This window comes from Trichechus manatus, unplaced genomic scaffold (assembly GCF_000243295.1).
Source record: "Trichechus manatus latirostris isolate Lorelei unplaced genomic scaffold, TriManLat1.0 scaffold00099, whole genome shotgun sequence".
Taxonomy (NCBI): domain Eukaryota; kingdom Metazoa; phylum Chordata; class Mammalia; order Sirenia; family Trichechidae; genus Trichechus; species Trichechus manatus.
In genome coordinates, this window is record NW_004444035.1 from 7,111,994 (window position 1) to 7,135,694 (window position 23,701).

Here is a 23,701-nt window from a genome sequence, read left to right on the forward strand (position 1 = left end):
GGCTAGAAGTCCAAATTCAGGATGCTAGCCCTGGGGGAAGGCTTTCTCTCTCTGTAGACTCTGAGGGAAGGTCCTTGTCATCAATCTTCCCCTGGTCTAGGAGCTTCTCAGCACAGGGACCCTGGGTCCAAAGGACACTCTATGCTCCTGGCACTACTTTCTTAGTGGTATGAGGTCCATCTGTCTCTCTGCTGGCTTCTTTCTTTTACATCTCAAGAGAGATTGACTCAAGACACAACCTAATCTTGTAGATTGTGTCCTGCCTCATTAACACAACTGCCTCTAATCCTGCCTCATTAACATCATAGAGGTAGGATTTACAGCACATAGGAAAATCACATCAGATGACAAAATGGTGGACAATCACACAATACTGGGAATCATGGCCTAGCCAAGTTAACACACATTTTTGGGGGACACAATTCAATCCATGACTGCTGCCTAGAACTTTTTAATATAATATTGCTGGGAAAAATTTCCCCCATATGAGTCTTACTTTCCCATGTAAAAGCCAGAAAACTTGCCTCCCAGCTTCTTTGCAGATGAGGCCCACGTGGCCTAGTAGCCAGGCATCAGGTGTGTCAACACAAGAATCTCCTTAGGAACTAAGCAGCTTGAGAAAGGATGTGCTGTGCAGAATCCATTTTGAGGGGAGGGTGAAGGCAAGAGCATCTGGCTTGGGTGGTGAAGGTGCATGCCAGGTCTGGGACTTGGGGTGGAAGTGACATCTCTGCTAGTGCCAGGAGCAGTTGAAATAAAGTCGAGGTCCTGGCAAAAAATAAAAACTAACACCTTGGGCTTGTTAGTAGCAGTGCCAGTGGCAGTGGTTTTTTTCACGGCAGTATTGAGCGTTATTTTTGAGAGTGAAAACTTAAGCCTGATTCTCCAGCTCTCTCTCCTAATATCCACCCAATAAATTTTTCGCTTGGCCAGCCATAGTCAGATTCTGTCATTTGTAACTGAGAATCCTGTTACAGATTATTTCTTATTGCTTGCTTTCTGTGAAAAATTGTTTGCATGGACAGTTGATTTATTTAAGAAAATATTTAAAAATAGATTGTATAAAAGAGAATGAAAATTAAATTTTTAGACTAAGTTGATGCTTAAAAACAAAAATCCACACAACTGGACCAATAATCAACATCATGATAAACAGAGAAAAGATTGAAGTTTTTAAGTGTTTCATTTTACTTGGATCCACAATCAACATCCATGGAAGCAGCAGTCAGGAAATCAAAAGATGCATTGCATTGGGCACATCTGCTGCAAAAGAACTCTTTAAAGGTTGAAAAGCAAAGATATCACCTTGAAGACTAAGGTGTGCCTGACCCAAGCCAGGGTGTTTTCAGTCACCTTATGTGCATGTGAAAGCTGGACAATGAATAAGGAAGACTGAAGAAGAATTGATGCCTTTGAATTGCAGTGTTGGAGAAGAATGTTGAATGGACTGTCAAAAGAATGAACGGGTCTGCCTTGGAAGAAGTACAGCCAGAATGCTCATTGGAAACAAGGATGGCGAGACTACTTCTCATATACTTTGGACCTGTTGTCAGGAGGGCTCAGTCCCTGGAGGAGGACATCATGCTTGGTAAAGTAGAGAGCCAGAGGAAAAGAATAAGACCCTCAACGAGATGGATTGACACAGTGGCTGCAACAATGGGCTTAAGCATAACGATTGTGAGGATGGCACAGGACCAGGCAGTGTTTTGTTCTGTTGTACATAGGGTTACCATGAGTCGGAATTGACTCGACAGCACCTAACAACAACAACACCAAAAGTGGCCAAAATTTGTTTTCAAAGAAAATTAGCAGTGGATAACTATTGACATATCAATCACTATATGGGGTTTATCTTTCAGATAGTCTTTATTACAAAATGCCCTATAGCTTTCTCTAATATTAATCCTAATACTCATTACAGTTCTTTCTTTTCCTTAAAAGTAATGAAAGCCAGAAAGTATGTCTGATGTTTTAGAGTGTGAAATTGTTTTTTAAAATTTCAATTACTTTGACTTCTACATTTGGCCATTTTGGCATAAGGAGACCAGATTTATACCTTAAACAACTTGAAAACAACACAATACATTTGATCCAACAATTTTCAAACATTGTACAACAGGCTGCACAGAACTCTGATCCCTGAGAGAAAGTAAACGAGTAGGCTGTGCCCTATGATTTCCCTGGCTTTTTTGGCCTGGAGGCACCTTCCAATTAGAACTGTGCGGGAGGAAAGAGGGATGACATGATGCAGGGGTTCCCCAGCATGATATTCTCACCGAGTTGGAAAGACAGAGATTTGAGTTCAGGGAGGCTGAGGAAGCTGAAATATAGGGTGCAGAATTCTGGAGAGGAAGGAGCTACACAAGAAAAGATATCTACAAAATTGCTTTCTGGGATTTTGATTGGATTGCATTGAATCTATAGATGAAGTTTGTAAGACTTCACCTCTTAACAATATTGAATCATCCCATCCATGAACATGGAATAGCTCTATATTTATTTACATTTTCTTTGATTGCTTTCATCAGAGTTTTGTAGTTTTCTGCATATAAGTCTTGTACATACTTTGTTAGATGTGTATCTATTTCGTTGTTTTGGTGCTAATATAAATGGTACTGTGTTTTCAATGTCAAATTCCAGTTGTTCATGGCAGGTATATTTTTATATTAACTTTGTGTCCTGTAATATTGGAATAATTGCCTATTAGTTCCAGATTTTTTTTTTTGTCAATTCTTTGTGATACTGTACATACAAGATCATGTCATCTGTGAATAAAGGCAGTTTTATTTATCCCTTTCCAATCTTTATACCTTTTATTTCCTCTCCTTGTCTTATTGCACTATCTAGGACTTCCAGAATAGTGCTGAATAGGAGTGGTGAGAGAAAACATCCTTACTTTGTTCCCAATCTCAGAGGCAAAGCATCCAGTTTCTCAGCATTAAGTATGATGTCAGCTGTAGGGTTTTTTTTGTAGATATTCTTTATCAAGTTGAGGACTTTCTCTTCTGTTTCTAGTTTTCTGAGTTTTTTTTAAATTCATGAATAGGTTTTCAATTATATCAGATGTTGTATCTCCAATAATTAATATGATATGAATTTTCTTCTTTAGCCTGTTGATGTGGATTACGTTGATTGATTTTAGAATGTTGAGCCAGTCTTGCATATCTGGAATAAATCCCACTTGATAAGGTGTATAATTCTTTTTATACATCATTATATTCTATTTGAAAATATATTTTTTAAGTTTTTTACGTATACATTAATGAGAGATACTGGCCTGTAGTTTTCCTTTCTTTATCTGGTTTTGGTATTAGGGTAATATTGGTGTTATAGAATGTGTTAGGAAGTATTTCCTCTACTTCTATTTTCTCTAAGAGATGGTGAGTAATTGGTACCATTTCTTCCTTAAATGTTTTATAGAATTCACTATTGAAACCATCTGGGCCTGGTGTTTTCTTTTTTGGAAGGTCATTAAATACTGATTGAATTTGTTTAATAGACATACACCTATTCAGATTACTTATTTCTTCTTGTGTTTTTCAAGGAATTAGTCCATTTCATCCAAGTCATCAAATTTTTGAGCATAGGATTGTTTGTAATATTTATTTATTATCATTTAGATTTCTATGAGGTCAATAGTGATGGTCTCTCTCTAATTTATGATATTGTAATTTGTGTCTTCTCTCTGTCTTAATTAGGCTGTCTAGAATTTTATCAATTTTATTGATTTTTTTCACAGAACTAGATTTTGATTTTGTTGATTTTATTGATTGTTTTCCTGTTTTCAATTTAATTAATTTCTGTCTAATTTTTATTATTTCTTTAATTCTGTTTTATTTAGGCTTAAATTTCTCTTCTGTGTTTACTTTTCTAAGGTGGAAACTTAGGTTATTGGTTTTAGATACTTCTTTTCTATATATGCATTTAATGCTATAAATTTGTCTCTTACCATAGCTTTTGCTACATCTCAAAAAGTAAGTTCTATTTTCATTTTATTCTAGTTTAAAATATTTTAAAATTTTCCTTCAGCCTCCTTTGATCCATATCTTATTTAGAAGTGTGTTGCTTGATTTTCAAATATTTGGGGATTTTCAGCAGTTTTTCTTTTACTGATTTCTAGTTTAATTCCATGTGAACTGAGAACATATTTTGTATGATATCTATTCTTTAATTTTTTTTGGTGTGTTTAATGACCCACAATATACTCTATCTTGATTAATGTTCCATGTGAGCTTGAGAAGAATGTGTATCCTGTTGTTGTTGAGTAGAGTATTCTAAAAATATTCCTTAGATCAAGTTGATTGATGGCACTGTCCAAGTCAATGTACACTTACTTTCTACCTGTTTAACCTATCAGTCAATAAAAATTGGGTGTTAAAATCTCCAGTGATATTAGTGGATTTGTCAATTTTTTTCTTTCGATTATGTCAAGTTTGCCCCATATATTTTGATTCCCTGTTGTTAGGTGCATACATCTTGAGGATGTTTCATCTGTATTCTTGGAGAACTGACTCCTTCATCATTATGTAATTTCCTTGTTTACTCCTGGTAGTTTTCCTTGTTGTGAAGTTGACTGTCTTAGGTTGAGTTCTCTAGACAAGCAAAACCAGTAAAGCGAATAAATACATAGAGAGATTTATATCAAGCAAATGGCTCACGTGGTTGCAGAGGCGGGAAAGTCCCAAGTCCATGGGTCAGGATAGAGGCTTCTCCTGATTCACATAGCCACAGGGGCTGGCACACCCAAGATCAGTAGGTCAGAGAGCAGGGTTCTTACTCACAGGATGTGAAGATCAATGAATCCCAAGATTGGCAGGCAAAACCACAGGTAAGATGCTAGCTCAAGTCCAAAGAACTGGAGGTCAGATGAACATGAGCCAGCTGCAGGATCCAGTTAGAGCAAAAAAGCCACAAGCCTTGCCAGAATGTCCACTTATATTTGATGCAGTCCGTATGCCCAAGGAAACTCCCTTTCAGCTGATTGGCTACTCATAGCAGATCCCAGAATGGAGGTGATCACATTATATCAAATCTCATCATGGAAGTAATCACAACGTCATACCACTGCCAAACTACATCATAACTGCCAAGCCACTGAGAATCATGGCCCAGCCAAGTTGACATACAACTTTAACTATCACATTGACTTTGTTTGAAATTAATATAGCTACTTCAACTTTCTTGTTATTAGTGTTAACATGATATATCTTTTACCACCCGTTTACATTACACCGAAATCTTTATATTTATACTGAGTTTCTTTTAGGCAACATATAGTAGTGTCTTTTTTTTTTTTTTTTTAATATACTCTGACATTCTCTGTCTTTTAATTGGTGTATTTAGATCATTTAAAGTGATCAATATAGTTTGATTAATATCTACCATGTTTTTAAATTTTCTATTTGTCACATTTGTTCTTTGCTTCTTTTTTATCCTCTTGTTCTGTTTGCTCATGTTTTAACGAGCATTTTGTATGATCCTATTTTTATCTCCTCTCAGCATATTAGTTATACTTCTTTTTAATCAGTTTTTAGTGGCTGTCCGAGAATTGCCCGTATATTTTTTTAAACTAATCCAAGTTCACCTTCAAATAACACTCTCTTGCTTCATGGTCGGTGCATGTATCTTATCACTGAGTAGTATCAACTCCCTCATCTGGTCTCTTATAATATTGGTGTTATTTATATTCACTTATCTGTAACCTCACAATATATTGTTATTGTTGCTCTAAATAGTTATCTTTTAGATCAAATAAGAATAAGTAAAATAGAAGATTTTATTCTACCTCCATTTACTCCTGCTCCATCTCTCCTTCTTTATATGAGTAAGTTTTTGACCTGTGTCATGTTCCTTCTGCCTGGTGGTGCAGTGGTTAAGCATTTGGCTGCTAACCAAAAGGTTGGCGGTTAGAATCCACCAGCTGCTCCTTGGAAACCCAGTTTTACTCTGTCTTATATGGTCACTACGAGTCAGAATCAATTTGACTTCAACAAGTTTGGATTTTGGTTATATAGTTGTATTGGGTAATGGGAACTGAGGCAAATCAGCCTTTACTGTGAGGATTTATGCTATTCTGGCTAGAAGTTGTGCTATGTTTAACGTTTTCTGTACCTGTACATGTCAGAGGCTTCAGATGCCTCTAGTGCTCTTGTTTTGATCTCCTCTCTCCACTTTGGTCTTCTCTAAGTACTCTTCCTCAGAGAGTGTCTGAGTCTTACAGCTCTTGAAGCCTTAATTGCTGTTATTTCACTGGATCCCTGTTCTTGTGGTGGTAAGATGTGGGTGAGGGGAAGCGTTTTATAATTTTATGATTAAATCTCAGTTTTTATCAGTTTCTGTGACCCTATACTGTGACCTTCACAAGTATTTCTCCAGTAGTGTAGCTTTTTACCACTTAGGTGAAACAGGAAGGCTAAAGGGGGCTGGACTGAGAGGAATGTAGAATAAGATTCTGGTAAAATCTTTCCCCCTGGGCGTAGGCCTTTGCTATAGAGAAAACTCTGGGTGTATTTCACAATGATTGCTCTTTATCTTCCCTGACCTGACACATGAGAAGATCCTTCTTGGCTCTTCACCAGGAGATCCCAGTGAGGTTCCTTGAAACCCATAAAATATGAGGGTCCCCCTAAGACTGTAACCCCTGGGAGTTTCACTCTTACACTAGTTTACACCCAGCCTCCTGTAATTCTTCAAAATTACCATTTCAGTGTTCCTAATTTATGGCTTCAATGCCTTCTGCTCCAGATGAATGAATCTTGCTGTCACTCTCTGGATTCACCTGTATTTCCAGGTTATGTCCCTGGATAGGTCTAAGAAGTCGTTGATTTTTAGTTTGTTCAGTTTTTTCTTGTAAGGATGGGATTGAAAATTTATAAGTTCTTTATATGTTGGAGTTGAAACTAGAAGTACCCATTGGTTTTATATCATTTTCTACATGTATGTATGTATGTGTGTATGTGTGTGTGTGCGTCTGTATGAAACCAAAAAAATCCCAAACCTGTTACCATCAAGTTGATTCCAACTCATAGTGACTCTATAGGACAGAGTAGAACTGCCCCATAGGGTTTCTAAGGAGCGGCTGGTGGATTAGAACTGTCAACCTTTTGGTTAACAGCTGAGCTCTTAACGACTGTGTCACCAGGGCTCCTATATATGTGAATGTGTATATATGTCTGTTTGTGTATATATGTATGTGTATATACGTAGAGTGATATTTTTGAAAGATATTGAAAATAATCTACTTATCCATTGTTTTTTTAGCTTTGCTTGAAGAATATCTAGGATATATGTTGTGGGGGAGAGCAGATTAAAAGTTAGGTGATAGATACATCATAGAAAATAGAAATTATTTCTACAGTAGGCTTTCTCTGTCGGTGGAAATATGCAACCACCCCTCTGGATACTAGCCTAAGGCAGGGGAGTTCACCTGAATCATTGCAATGGGGATTGGAACATGAAAAATCTGTCTCAAAATGGGTGCTTACCCATTGCACCAGGTCACTGGCCTCCTCTGTCTGACCTGCAAAAAAGGATTGTAAAAGGGCCCACAAATCTGCCTGCCCTCGAAATCGAAATCTTCAATCAAATTCAAAGTTCTTTAAACCATGAAAGTAAAAATCAAACTTCTGGCTCTCCCAGCAGAACCAACCACATCAAAGGTGGTTTGGCACATAGAATATTGCCATTCCTCCCCACTCCCCGCAAGATGTTTGTGTTCTATTTCCCAAAACCTGTGAATATGTTAGGCTGATTGGCAAAGAGGAGAGTTAAGTTTGTAGATATGATTAAGGTTGCTAATGAGCTGACTTTAAAATAGAAGATTATCTTGGGTTGTCGCTGGGGTTTCAATATAATGACAAGGGCCTTTAAATGTGGAAGAGGGAATTTGAACACAGATCAGAGAAATGGAAGTGCAAGAAAGATTGAGTCCAACATTGCTGGCTTTGATGATAGAGGAATGTGACCACAAGGCAGGGAATGTGGGCAGTCTTTAAACGTTGGAAGAGGCAAAAAAATGGATTATCTCCCGGAGTCTAGAGTGAACAGAGCCCTTTTGACACCTTGATTTTAGCCTAGTGAGATGCATTTGGGATATCTGACCTTCAGAACTAAGCTTCTAATTTTGTGGTAATTTGTTACAGTAGCAATAGGGAACTAATACAGATGGGCTCTGAAATCAAGCTCTGTCTCTTCCTAATTGATCATGAATGACTGCATCGCTTTCTTCCTAATTGATCGCAAATGACTGCATCACTTTCAGGAATTCACCTTCTCTATTCACAAATGATTTGCAGATACAGTTCTGTTTCCTGCTGGACTTAGTGCTTCTTACAGAGCTTAACCAGCGTTTGTGCTCATTTTCCCTTCTAGACTACTAGGAGTCTTTCCACATCCCTTGTTGCTCAAGGAGGCTTGAAGAACTGTACTCAATGCGCTGCCATCTCAGAGACAAACCCACAGTCAGCTTTCAAACTGGTGCACTCAGGAAAGATGTTGACTACAGCTGACTAATCTAAATTTAGAAGACAAGTAAAAAAAAAAATTGAACATTAAATATCAGCAATGCTTTTAAATGAGGGTATTTTACTAGGCATACCCAGCTAGCTGACAGTTTATGAGGTATTCATTTACCTTCTCTCTTACCTCAGTGAATGACTTTAGTGCTAAACAACCCACTTTTTTATTAAGAAGCCTTATCACTTTGCTTTTAACAGTTCCACTCAGAGTGAAAACCAGAGCCCTTACAAAGACCCTCAAGGCCTGTTAGCTCTCTGATCTAATCTTACCTCCTACTTTTGTTCCCCTTGTAATTCCCCTCTACTCAAGATTTCCTTACTGTTTCTTGAACACACTAGACATGTTCACCTCTTAGGACCTTTGCATTGCCTGCTCTTTTGTCCTGGATCTTTGTTTTTTTTTTCTTGATAAGCAGGTAACTCCCCCACCTTCAAGTTTTTACTAAATTTTTTCATTCTCCTTAATCTGACATTCCTTTTCTTTTTTCTGTCACTTATCATTTTCTAACTTACTTGGAGGCCTGACGGTGCGGTAGTTAAGAGCTTGGCTGCTAACCAAAAGGTTAGCAGTTGGAATCTACCAGGCACTCCTTGGAAACCCTATGGGGCAGTTCTACTCTGTCCTATAGGGTCTCTATGGGTCAGAATCGACTCGACAGCAACAGGTTTGGTTTTGAGTACAGTAATTTACTTATTTTTATTATTTATTGTCTCTTGTCCCCTGCCAGAATGTAAACTTCAGGAAGGTGATATCTTTCTGTGTTATGCAAACTGATGTATTCAGAACATCTAAAATAGTGCTCCCTATATTGTTGTTGAATGAATGACTGGCCAAGTCTCTATACTGTGCTAATTCTATGTCCCAGGCTCTGTGTTAGGCAGAATGATGATAAGTAAGACAGAGATCCTGCACTCAATAAACAGACCAGTGTGAAATATAACACCAGGAAAGAAAGAAAAGTAGATTAGAGGGTGTTGAAGCAAGAAAAGACGTATACCTGAACTAGATCTATGGCAGTAAAAATGGCTCAAGTATAAAATTTGGAGATTTACAGAAAAAATCGAGATTTGGTAATTGATTGGATGGTGGAGCGTGAAGGAGAAATAAAAATAAACAAGATTCCAATATTTCTAAATTGAGATGAAGAATGAAGGAAAATGAACAAATTTAGGAGATGCAGAAATAGACCCGTTTAGGTATATGTAGAGCCTACGATACTGGTGGTAACTTCAGAGGTCGATGTAAAATAAGAGTCTGTCAATCTGGAGCATGATATAAAGGTCTGAGCTGCAGTTATAAATCTGGGGTTAATCAGTATTTAAGTTATAATCGTAGATGCATCTTGGACAAACATTTTAGGAAGGGGGATAGAAAGGAGAAACTAGACGAGCAGAGAAAAAACAGTAAACAGAAATTTAAAAGGCTGGTAAAGAAAGAGATCTACAAAGGAGGTGAGAAGATGCGTCTGAAGGGTAACAGGCACACACAATGGAGCGATAAAACAAGACAATAAGTTATGTGTATGACCACTCTGACTGGGATCACAACAAAGGATCCTGGACAGAGCGGGAGAAAAACTGCATAGAACAAAAAAATAAAAACTCACAAAAAACACCAGACTTATTGGTCTGACAGAGACTGGAGGAATCGAACCCCTGAGTCTATGGCCCTAAGACACCCTTCTGATCTGGAACTGAAACCATTCCCGGGGACCACCTTTCAGCCAAACCATAGACAGGCCCATAAAAATAAACAATAACATCCGAGAGGAAAGTGCTTCTTAGAACAATTATAGGAGACGAAAAAGGCAACATTTGCCCAAAAGCAAAGATGAGAAACCAGGATGAGAAACAGGGAATCTAGGATGGAAATGGGGAAGTGCTGACACATTGTGGGGCATGAAACCAATGTTACGGAACATTTATGTACAAACTATTGAATGGGAAACTAATTTACTCTGCAAACTTTCATCTAATGCACAATAAAAATAAATAAAAACAAGTCACCTAAAAATAACAATTTAGAGTTTGTATGCCTCAGTTTAAAAATAGGTGTGTTTGAGGATATACATGCTTATAATTTTGGGGACAAAAATTTCAAGTAATAAATATATGATTGATTGCAGTTCAGAAAGTATAATCATAAAAGTTGTATGGACTCTTTGCTACATAGCAATATCATTTAGTTTTTATTTAATTTAGGAAGACTATAGAGAAGGATACATTTTTAGGACCTGTTCAATTGATGAACTTATCAGGTGAAGAAAGTGTATTTTTAGATATTTTTTGCCAGATATTAGAAGCAATACATGGGATGAGAACCTGCAGAAGCAGAAAGGGCAGGGGAAGTCCTGTGGTCTGTGATAGCCTTGTAGAAAGTATGGGAAGTGGAACATAATGAGAAGCCATTGGAAAGTTTTAAGGAAGTGGTTAAGTAAGGTCAACACCAATATCAGAGAGAAAACATCTCTTGGAATGGTCATGAGATGGGAAGTGTTAAGAGTGGGACACAAGGCAGTTCTCATTACATCCTTGGAGCTCAGCATATTTTCTGACATGTTGTAGGTGCTTAATAAACAGTTGCTGACCAAAAGCAAATGTTCTGTGCTTATCTCAAGAATATCTCCTGCAGAAGAAACCTGATATGAGCAAGCTCTGAGGCTTGTTCTGGAACACTAGCAAACTGCGTATGGTTTAGATGGGGAATGGAGAGTTGGATTTCATTAAGTACAACACAAGGCTAAAAATTAAGTTTTGTAGGAAATCGGAGGCCATGTGAAGGTTTAAAAGAGTTACATTAGATTGCCTTTGAGAAAGAAGGCTCTGGTGGAAGGACAGAAGCAGAAGAACCTACAAAGGTAATGAGAAGGAGCATCTAGACTGAAAAGGCCAATGAAATGTTATGAAATCCAGGGCAAAAGAGAAATTCAATTAATGGTAGTCTTAAGATTATTTAAAGGTGTAGAAATGTTAAGTAGACACCAAAAAGTAGCCACTGGATTCAGAATTCATTTCATTATTGATGGCCCTTGCTTTTCCTTTGGAGAGCAGAAACCAGATGCTAAGGGATTAATAAGGGAATGGGAAATGAAGAAATGAAGACAGTGAGCTTTTAAAATTATTCCAAAAATCTTGGCTGGGAAGGTAAATTGGACACAGAGGAATTGCAGAGTTTAAAATTTTTTAAATGCTTAATATAACAAAGATGTGGCATTTTTTATATAACCAAGGGAGAGGAAGAGTTTGACAATATCAGAGAGAAGAGTGAGAAAATTATTTTTTAAAGAAGAAAAGGAGCCAGCACACAAGTGAAAAGATTAATTCATCCTAGACAGCAGGAGGGAAGCTAACATTCTGCCATGGGAAGAAAGGAGGTAATAACGGTTGTGGAGGTAAGTGAATTTGTGGATGGAGTTAAGAAGCAGAGTACTGACACAGAAGGGTTGTTGTTGGCCAAGAATGCAGAAATACGTTAGTGAAACTCATTAAGCAAATTTTCAATTACTGAAGCAATGGTCAAGGGCTTACTGTTTACATTGGACTGAAAAGTACCAGTGAGGCCCATAATACGACAGTTGGACTAGAAGCAGATTTGTACAATAATGATGCTATTCTCTGTTTGACTATTGATTCTTATTTGCCTTTTACTTATTAAAAACATACCTGCTAGGCAAGCCAATTCCTTATAGAGTGTTGTATTTATTTTCTTGAAGATAAATCAATAAGTGAAAATTTTAAAAATTTATACCTGTAGTTCTTTCTAATTTCTTCCTCCTCAGGAATTCTCTTTATTTCTTAATATTATCTTTTTTATAATTGTTCTCTTTTGCAGTTATCTTACTGCAATGTATAACTATATTATTACTGCTTTAAGAAGGGAGAGGATTGTCACATTTTATGCATTTTTAAAACCATCTACTATATCACCTGTAGTCACCACTCTGTAAGTAAGTAGGAAGTACAAAAATCACCAGAATTGCATGATATATTAAAAAAAAAAAAGTCTAGGAAAATGCCTCATGCATAGTAGCCACTCAATACGTGTTTGGGGAATCCAAACATTTGTTGGAAGCCAGGCCAACTGGTCTCTGACACAGTTCTACTGTACTCCTTTGTGACTTGGGGTTGTGTCCTTGATGCAAGCATCAGCACTCTTGACTGTGGGCATTGAAGCCTCAGTGCAGACATTGGCAGGAGCAGCCTCGGCATTGGCAGGGAATGTGAATAGTGGCAGCCCTTTGGAGGAGATTCAGTGGTGATCCTATTAGAGGATGTTGGAGGTGCACCACTTAACACTGGCACAACAGACTCCAGGGATGGTGTGGAGGAGAACATGGCAGATACCACAGTATGATCAGGAACTCCTTTGTGGAGAACAGTGAGACATCTCCATGGCTTCCCAGAGGCATTGGGAAGAAATTGAGATGAAAAATTTAGGACCGGGGTATTCAAAAAGCAGAGAGAGAAATACTCTCTGTCATGACACCCTGAATTTGGACTTTTAGCCTACTTTGACTGTGAGGAAATAAACTTCTCTTTGTTAAAACCATCCACTTGTGGTATTTCTGTTATAGCAGCAGTAGATGACTAAGACAGAATTTGGTACCGAGAGTGGGGTGCTGCTCTAACAGATACCTAAAATGTGGAAGAGGTTTTAAAACTGTGAATGGATAGACGAGCAGCAGTGACAGAGGACCAGCAGCAGCAGAGAACCTACAGCAGCAGAACCAGGAGACCGGTGAAAGACAGCACTGGAGCCGACCCACAGAGCGAGACAGCTGAATGCCTGTGAGCAGGAGGCTTCCTGGCGGAGTGGGGTGCCTCCGGGCACTTACCAGTGGAGCTACTGAGCTTTGGAACACTTGCCTCAGCAGGGCAGATGCGGGCATGAGGCCCGAGGGCCGAGAGGCCATAGGAAGCAGAAACTGAAGAGACAAGGGACACAAGAAGCCGAGCTGCTTCAGTCTCAAAAGGTATGGCCATGACCTCAGGGGTTTCAAAGGGTGGAGCCATGGCCTCTGGTGTTTCTAAGGGTGAAGTTGTCACTCAGATGGACTAGAAAGGTGCCCCTAAAGCCAAGGGAGCAGAGTTGCTGTCCCAGTGGGCCTGGAAGGCGGAGCTGAAGCCCAGGGCCGAGGGGTCTCCACTCAAAATCCAGAGACTGTGGCCAATACCTAGAGTCTGGAGGGCAAGGCTATTGTGTAAATTGTCTCAGAGAACAGAAGATTATTTCCAAAGCCTTGAGGGCTAAGGTAATCTGTTCTGCTGACTTGCTTGGTGCCTGTTATCACTTCTTTTTCTCTAGTTTCTCCCATTAGTAATGGAAATGTCTAGCCTGTGCCTGTTCTGCCATTGTATCTTTGGAAGCAGATAAGTTGTATTCTAGATTTCACAGATAAAGAGGAATTTTTGGATTTTGGACTTGGAGTTAAGACTTTTGCTATGATCTGATGGGGTGAATATGTTTTCCATGTTGCAAGGTTGTGATTTTTTGGGGGCCAAAGGGTGGAATGTCATGGTTTGAATTATGTCCCCCCAAAAATGTGTGTATCAATTTGGCTAGGTCATGTTTCCTGGTACTGTGTGATTTTCCAGTATGTTGTAAACCTGCCTCTATGATGTTAATGAGGGAGGATGGGTGGCAGTTGTGTTAGTAAGGCAGGACTGGATCTACAAGACTAGATTGTGTCCTGAGGCAATCTCTTGACATATAAAAGAGAGAAATGAGCAGAGAGACAGGGGGACCTCATACCATCAAGAAAGCAGTGCCGGGAGCAGAGTGTGTCCTTTGGACCGGGGTCCCTGCGCCGAGAAGCTCCTAGTCTGGGGAAGCACTGATGAAAAGGCCGACAGAGAGAGAAAGCCTTCCCCTGGAGCTGATGCCCTGAATTTGGACTTTTAGCCTACTTTACTGTGAGGAAATAAACTTCTCTTCGTTAAAACCACCCACTTGTGGTATTTCTGTTATAGCAGCACTAGATGACTAAGACACTCTCCACAGCCTTAAACCATCCTACTCCCATCTTTATAACCACCTTTTATTACTATTACTACTGCTGTTGTTGTTGTTAGATGGCCTTGAGTTGGTTCCATCTCATAGCGAACCCATGCACAACAGAAGGAAACACTGCCCAGTCCTGCGCCATCCTCACAATGGTTGCTATGTTTGAGCCCATTGTTGCAGCCACTGTGTCAATCCATCTCGTTGAGGGTGTTTCTCTTTTTTGCTGACCCTCTACCAAGCACGAGGTCCTTCAGGAACTGGTTCCTCTTGATAACATGTCCAAAGTATGTGAGACAAAGTCTCATCATCCTCACTTCTAAGGAGAATTCTGGCTGTACTTCTTTCAAGACAGATTTGTTTATTCTTCTTGCAGTCCATGGTATATTCAATATTCTTACCAACACCATAATTCAAAGGTATCAATTCTTCAGTCTTCCTTATTCATTGTCCAACTTTCGCATGCATATGAGGTGATTGAAAATACCATGGCTTGGGTCAGGTGCAACTTAGTCCTCAAAGTGGTATCTTTGCTTTTTAACATTTGAAAGAGGTCTTTTGCAGCAGATTTGTCCAATGCTATACATCATTTGGTTTCTTGACTGCTGCTTCCCTGGGCATTGATTTTGGATCCAAGTAAAACGAAATCCTTAACAACGTCAATATTTTCTCCACTTATCATGATGTTGCTTATTGGTCCAGTTGTGAGGATTTTTGTTTTCTTTATGTTGAAGTGTAATCCAAACTGAAGGCTATAGTCTTTGATCTTCAGCAGTTACTGCTTCAAGTCCTCTGTGCTTTTGGCAAGCAAGGTCATATCATCTGCATATCGCCAGTTGTTAATGAGTCTTCATCCAAACCTGATGCTCCATTCTTCTTCATATAGTCTGGTTCCTCAGATTATTTGCTCAGCATACAGACTGAATAAGTATGGTGAAATGTTACAACCCAGATGCACACCTTTTCTGATTTTAAACCACTCAGTATCCCCTTGTTCTGTTTGAATGACTGCCTCCTGGTCTATGTCAGGTTCCACATGAGCACAATTAAGTGTTCTGAGATTCCCATTCTTTGCAATGTTATCTATAATTTGTTATGATCCACACAGTCAAATGCCTTTGCACAGTCAATAAAACATAGGTAAATATCTTTCTGGTATTCTCTGCTTTCAGCCAAGATCATCTGACATCAGCAATCATCCACATCCTCTTCTGAACCCAGCTGGAATTTCTCACAGTTCCCTGTCTATGTACTGCTGCAAATGTTTTTGAATTATCTTCAGCAAAATTTTACTTGCATGTGATATTAATGATATCGTTTAATAATTTCTGCATTCGTTTGGATCACCTTTCTTTGGAATGGGCACAAATACAGATCTCTCCAGACAGTTGGCCAGGTAGCTCTCTTCCAAATTTCTTGGCATAGATGAATAAGCACTTTCAGCATTGCATCTGGTATTCCATCAATTCCTGGAGCCTTGTTTTTCACCAATGCCTTCAGTGCTGCTTCTTCCTTCAGCGTCATCGGTTCTTGATTATATGCCGCCTCCTGAAATGGTTGAACCTCGACCAGGTCTTTTCAGTACGGTGACTCTGTATATTCCTTCCATCTTCTTTTGACGTGGACATCTTTCAATATTTTGCCCATAGAATTCTTCAGTATTGCAATTTGTGGTTCAAATTTTTCTTCTGTTCTTTCAGTTGAGAAATGCTGAGTGTATTCTTCTCTTTTGGTTTTCTGACACCAGTTCTTAGCACATTTCATTATAATACTTTACTTCATCTTCTCAAGGTGCCCTTTGAAATCTTCTATTCAGCTCTTTCACTTCATCATTTCTTTCATTCACTTCAGCTACTCTACATTCAAGAGTAAGTTTCAGAGTCTCTTCTGATGTTCATTTTGGTCTTTTCTTTCTTTCCTGTTTTTTTTTAATGACCTCTTGCTCTCTTCATGTATGATGTCCTTGATGTCATCCCACAACTTCTCTGGTCTTCAGTAATTACTGTTTAATGTGTCAGATCTATTCTTGAATGGTCTCTAAATTCAGGTAGGATATACTCAAGGTCGTACTTTGACTCTCATGGACTTGGTTTAATTTTCTTCAGCTTCAACTTGAACTTGCATATGAGCAATTCATGGTCTGTTCCACAGTTGGCCCCTGGCCTTGTTCCGACTGATGATACTGAGCTTCTCCTACTTCTGCTACTCTACTAAAATTTATTAGTAGACATAAATTTTAGAGCATGCTTACCTACTATGTGCTAGAGCTTTGTTAATAATTTTAAATGAATCATCTCATTTAATTCTCAAAAATATAATCCCATGAAATAGGTACTATCCTTATTTTATAGATTGAAGATATTCTAAAATTGAAACTTACAGAGGTCAGTATCAGTAGCCTCTCACATACTTAGAATGTGGAGCCAGGACTTGTTAACTCTGCTCTTACTGTTAAAATGTTTTTACCCTTTACTACAGATGTGCCTTTAGAATGCAAGATATTTCTTACTGTTGTGTTCTATAAAGTTATATGGGACAAAGAGAAGGAAAATCTCAAATGGGTAGATATTTTTGCAGACAGCATGCCTCTTTTTATTTTTTTCTTTGAATAAGCAAATTTGATTGCCCTGTTTTAATCCGAACACATTTGATTAAAATCTGACATCATACATTAAATTATAAAAATTAGTCTGATTATAGCAAAAGTTACATTTATACTACTATAGGATATTGAGTGTTTGGTTGTTTTGACTTAAATGTATCAGTATAATTAAGCTATCTTTTTTATTATTAAACTTATCTGTAAATGAAACAGTAACCCCAGTTTTTATATTCATAGCTTTGGGTTATTTGTAATATGATTATAATATGTGATATTATTATTACTATTACATTAAACAAATAAATTTAAGAAGATTTACTATTTCCTAAATAAGCGTTTTATTCTTATTTTTTCTAAGTTAATAACATTATTTTGCTTTTGAACAACTTTTCAGAATTTCACCCTATGAAAGGTTCCTCTTCTGGCAACAGTCATTTATTATTAACACTAAAATGCAAGGCCTGTTACTCATGAAATGCATGAGGGGTAGTAAGGTATTTAAAAAATAAAATAAAATAAATCTTGGCTTCTCTTTAATTTAAAAATTTCTCTTTGGGATATTACTATTGATTATACTTATTAAACGAGTAAGAATTACCTAAAATCATGGCCATGTCATGCTAAAAATCATCCTTGGGATTTCCCATTTAATGAGTTGTGTGCACCTTTTAAACAGTATCATTCACAAATATTCTTACTATCATCAAGAATTTTAAACAGGAACTCATAATACAATTTCCTTTTAAAAGTAGTTAATTTCTGATGAACAAAATAGGCAAAATAACATCTTTATTAGCCACTACATAAGAGAAAAGTATCCAGACATTGCAAGAAGAGATTGGTTTGGTCAGTAGAGAGAGTATACACAAAAAAATGAATTACTTTTTATATTAGGAAGACTTACAACACTGTAAGCAATACAATGTAAGTCAATTTGAATAATAATATTCCTAAAATTGATGGACACTTGAGGCACTACTCCTTCCAATGTTGTTAGTTTGGTGCCATTAAGTCGAGTGCGACTCATATCAATACTATGTACAACAAAACGAAACACTGCCCGGTCCTGAGCCATCCTCACAATCGTTACTGTGTTTGAGACTGTTGTTACAGCCACTGTGTCAATCCATCTTGCTACGGTCTTCTTCTTTTTCACTGACCCTTTACTTTACCAAGCATGATGATGTCCTTCTCCAGGGACTGGTCCCTCCTGATAACATGTCCAAAGTATGTGAGATGAAGTGTCACCATCCTTGCTTTTAAGAAGTATTTTGGTTGTTCTTCTTCCAAGACAGGTTTGTCCATTCTTCTGACAGTCCATGGTATATTCAATATTCTTTGCCAACATGGTAATTCATATGCCTCAATTCTTCTTCAGTCTTCTTTGTTCATTGTCCAGCTTTCGCATGCATATGAGGCGATTGAAAATACCATGGCTAAGGTCAGGTGCACCTTAGTCCTCAAGGTGATATCTTTGCTTTTTAACATTTTAAAGAGATCTTTTGCAGCAGATTTGCCCAGTACAATACATTGTTTGATTTCTTGAATGCTTCTTCCATGGGTGTTGATTAGGGATCCAAGTAAAATGAAAAATAGTACTCATTTTACTATGTCAGCGAGAAGGTGTCAAATCCCAAGCAAAAAAGGGCACAGGAGCAATTGGACCCTTCTCTACTTGCACTGAATCGTATCCAATGATCATCTCTTCCACATGCCATTCTGTGTCCTCTGCTACCTGGCCAACCAACTAGAAGAGATCCAAATTTGTACTCATTCCAAAGAAAGGTGATCCAATAGAATGTAGAAATTATTGAACAATATCATTAATGTCATACTCAAGTAAAATTTTGCCGAAGATAATTAAAAAATGATTGCAGCAATGCATAGACAGGGAACTGCCAGAAATTCAAGGTAGATTCAGAAGAGGATGTGGAATAAGGAATATCTTTGCTGATGTCAGATGGATCTTGGCTGAAAGCAGAGAATACCAGAAAGATGTTTACCTGTGTTTTATTGACTATGCAAAGGCATTTGTCTGTGTGGATCATAACAAATTATGGATAACATTAGGAAGAATAGGAATTCCAGAACACTTGATTGTGCTCGTGCAGAACCTATACATAGACCAAGAGGCAGTCATTCTAACAGAAAAAGGGGCTACTGTGTGGCTTAAATTCAGGAAAGGTGTCCTTTAGGGTTATATCCTTTCATTCTACCTATCCAATCTGTATGCTGAACAAATAATCCAAGAAGCTGGACTATATGAAAAAGAACAGACATTAGGATTGGAGGAAGACTTACTGATACACTTACTGATGATGATCAAAGACTATATCCTTCAGCATGGATTACATCTCAACATAAAGAAAACAAAAATAAATCCTCACAACTGGACCAATAAGCAATAGCACGGTAAACAGGGAAAATATTGAAGTTGTTAAGGATTTCATTTCACTTGGATCCAAAATCAACGCCCGTGGAAGCCGCAGTCAAATGAAACAATGTATTGCATTGGGCAAATCTACTGCAAAAGACCTCTTTAAAGTGTTGAAAAGCGAAGATGTCACTCTGAGGACTAAGATGTGCCTGACTCAAGCCATGGTATTTGCAATTGCCTCATATGCATGCGAAAGCTGGACAATGAATAAAGAAGAATGAAGAATTGATGCCTTTGAATTATGGTGTTGATGAACAATATTGAATATACTATGGACTGCCAGAAGAATGAACAAATCTGTCTGGGAAGAAGTACAGCCAGAATGCTCCTTTGAAGCGAGGATGGTGAGACTTTGTCTCACATACTTTGGACATGTTATCAGGAGGGACCAATCCTGGAGAAGGACATCATGTCTGGTTAGGTAGAAGGTCAGCTAAAAAGAGGAAGACCCTCAGTGAGATGGACTGACACAGTGGCTGCAACAATGGGTTTAAACATATCAATGATTGTTAGGATGGTGCAGGAACAGGCAGTGTTTCGTTCTGTTATCCATAGGGTCTCTATAGGTCGGATCCTACTCAACGGCACCTAACAGCAACAGCAATTTTTTTCACTCAGTGTAATATTACTGATATTCTTCCATGTTGTTGCATACAGTTTAATTCATTCATTTTCACAGCTTTATAGCATACTGCTGTATGTCTGTATCACAATTTATTTATCCATTCTACTGTTACATATATTTAGGTTGTTTTGAAATTTTTGCAACAACAGACATGTGTCCAAAAGCTTCTGTTGGGTCTTGTGCCAGAGAATGTCATTGATCACCCATATTTATGTTCTCCTCTTCTTTCTGATCATACATCAATACTGCATTTCCTGGACTGCTGTGCAGTTAGATTGGGCCACGTGACAGCCTTTTAGTGCAATGTGAACAGAGTGATATATACCATTTCATGTCTTATTCCCAGAAATCACCCGTGAGTTTCTCTATGCCCATAATTTTGCTTACCTTGTGGCAGACACAAAGAATTTAGTGGTGGACTCCAAGTCTCTAATGGATTGCACAACCACTAGATATGAGGAAACTGGGTGTAAATGGCTGAACACATATCTGCTTTCCTCTTACCCCCATACCAACCCGCATCATACAGTGACATGAACACAGATATGAGGGAAGCACACATGAAACAAACCAACCTTTGTTTTGTGTTAAATTACTCAGAATTTGAGGTTGTATGTTACAACTTACATTACTCACTAATACAGAAATGAGTACTGTTTAAGTACCAATGTGCTACCATATTGAAACATCTAAACTGTGGCATTGGCTTAGCAAGTGGATGGAACATGGCAAGGGAGCAGATATCAGAGGCTAAAAGGCTCTTAGGCCATGGCAAAGAAAACTCTGGAAAAACTATTTCTAGTCATAACTTTGTAGGCAGATCATCTAACTACTTAGCTTTCATCTCGAGGGGAAAAGTTGGAAAAGGGAATATTCTTAGTGTGTGTTGGCTACAGTTAGCTGCTGTTGACTAGCTATTACAAAAAAGAGATGGAAGCAAAAGGGAAAGGGAATAGAGACAGTCTAGAAATTTGGGGCACCAAAGTTTGGAAATGTCAATTGCTTTTAGACCTTCTAGAGTGTGGAGGACAATAGCATTGGACTAGGCAGTTCCTCCCAGTAATATCAGGGTCTGATCAAGAAACATTCCTGATTCCCAAGGTATCTACATAATGTCTGTACAAAGTTCTTCATAACTGCTGATGTCTCCAGGTCTTCCTCTTTCTGGATGGATTGATTTCTTATGATCATCTTGCCTTTGTTGCATGATTGTATATAGGAGTTTTTGAGAAAATTGATTTTCTTTTTAATTCATAGACTGTGAGAAGGTGGCTGGATTATGAGAAGGCATATCTGTAGAAGACTGAGCGTAACCCAGATATCCTGGACCTTGAGCTAGGCAAAGTATTTGGTGGGTCAGTCTTTCCTTGGTAGAGTGTGATGTAGTCTATGTGTGGTAAGAAGAGAGCAAAGATGTATTGGTGACCAAAAGAAATGTCTGTGACACAGCCTGTCAGTGCTCATCAATATCCATGATCATGAGTATCTCTTCTCCCTTCTCCCCATAAAACTACACCATATTATCCAGTATCCCCTACAATTTGGTCAGGCCATGTAATGGAGTTTAGGCTAATAGAATATTGAAAGAGGTGATATATACCACTTCCAGGTCTATCTCGTTAAAATCGACTATGCCACATTTATTCCTTTCCCTGGTTTCCTGACTGGCGGAAGGTAATCCAGTGGAGCATATAAGACCCTAGCATTTAGCAGAACCACTGGATTGAGTAACTGTGTGGAGCAAAACTCTCCTCAGACTGAGCCACATCAGTATGTGTAAGAGTAATCAATAAACCTTTGTTGTAGTATCCACTGAGATTTGGGTATTGTTTCCCATAACTACTATTATTTATGCTGACTGATACAGAAATATGCTTATGAGTGTATTTGCGCATGTTTGAATTTACTAGAAAATGTGTCTTCTTCCGATACTATTATTGTTGAAACAATTTATAGTTCCATGAGTGCTGTATAAAGTACAAAAGTATTCTAGGTACTCCATATTCTCCCTAACAGATTACCAGATTTAATTTTTTCTTTTTTTTTTTTTTTACCAATATAGTGTTAAACATGGTATCTATTATGGATTTAAATTTAATTTTCCTCATTAGTAGTGAGGATGATCGTGTTTACTGATTTTCAAGTCTTTTTTTTATCTATTTTTCTAATTAATTGTGTTTTCCTTTTTATATATCTTATCTCTCTCTCTATATATATATATGGTTTGCAGCTTGTCTTCTTTATGATGTTTTGTTTTCAAACAATTATTATTTAATCCACTATTTAAAACATGCTGATTGTAGGAAAGCTAGAGGATAAAAATTATTAATAATTCCACCAGGAAAGATGTTGTTGCTAGTCGCTGTCAACCGGGCTCTGACTCATGGTGACCTTGCGTATAACAGAATGAAATGTTACTGGTCCTGTGCCAATCTTCACGATCATTGGCCAGTAAAGACATCAACTCTTAATAGTTGGTGTATTTTTATTTAGTAAACACCTGTGAGGAAATGGAAGTATATCATACTTTTTTTTAAATTAGAAGGAACTTTAAAGGAAAATGTACTGAAATCTATTGACTCCCTACAACATGCCAGGCTTTGTGGTTATGCTCTTACCATGTGCTATTTTACTTAATCCACCTAAAAAACAGAGTAGTATGAAGGAGTTACAGCTCTTCTGGTAAACCCAGATTGGTTGCTGTCTAGTTGATTCTGACTCACAGTGACTCTATAGGACAGAGTAGAACTACCCTATAGAGTTTGCAAGGCTGTAAATTGTTGTGGAAGGAGACTGCGACATCTTTTTCCTGCAGGGCATTCGGTGGGTTTGAACCTCTGACCTTCAGTTAGCAGCCGAGCACTTAACCACTGCGTCACCAGGGCTCCTGAGCTCTTCCAGTAGAACTTCATTATTTTATGGAGACTTGAGGTCTGAAGAGATGAAGGACTAGTTATAAGGTCATACATCAGTGGTTGGAGGAGTAAAGACTATAATCCATTTCTTTGCTTTCCAGTTTAGTTTGCTTTCCACCATATTTCATATTAAATTTTTTGAGGGAGTAAAAAAAAACTTTTTTTCTATACTTGAAATCCTAAACAGAGATTGAGTTTTTGTCAAGCCTTGAGTATAAACTTAGAAATACATTCTGGTACTGGGTGTCCTTTATGTTTGTCTAGAATATATCTCTGAATTTTCATTTGTGTTACCTGCTATTGATTATATGGTAAAATCCATATGTTCAGAACCTCACTGCTTTTGAAATCTGTGTGTTTCAAGTATACTTGTTTTCAATAAATAGTACTGATTCACTGAAATTACATCTCTGTTATAAAGATTAAGTTAAATTATTGGTTCTAGCAGAGCCCTGGTGGCACAGTGGTTAAGAGCTTAGCTGCTAACCAAAAGGTCAGCAGTTTGAATCCACCACTTCTCCTTGAAAACCCTGTGGGGGCAGTTCTACTGTGTCCTATAGGGTTGCTATGAGTCAGAATCAACTTAATGGCAATGGGTTTGGTTT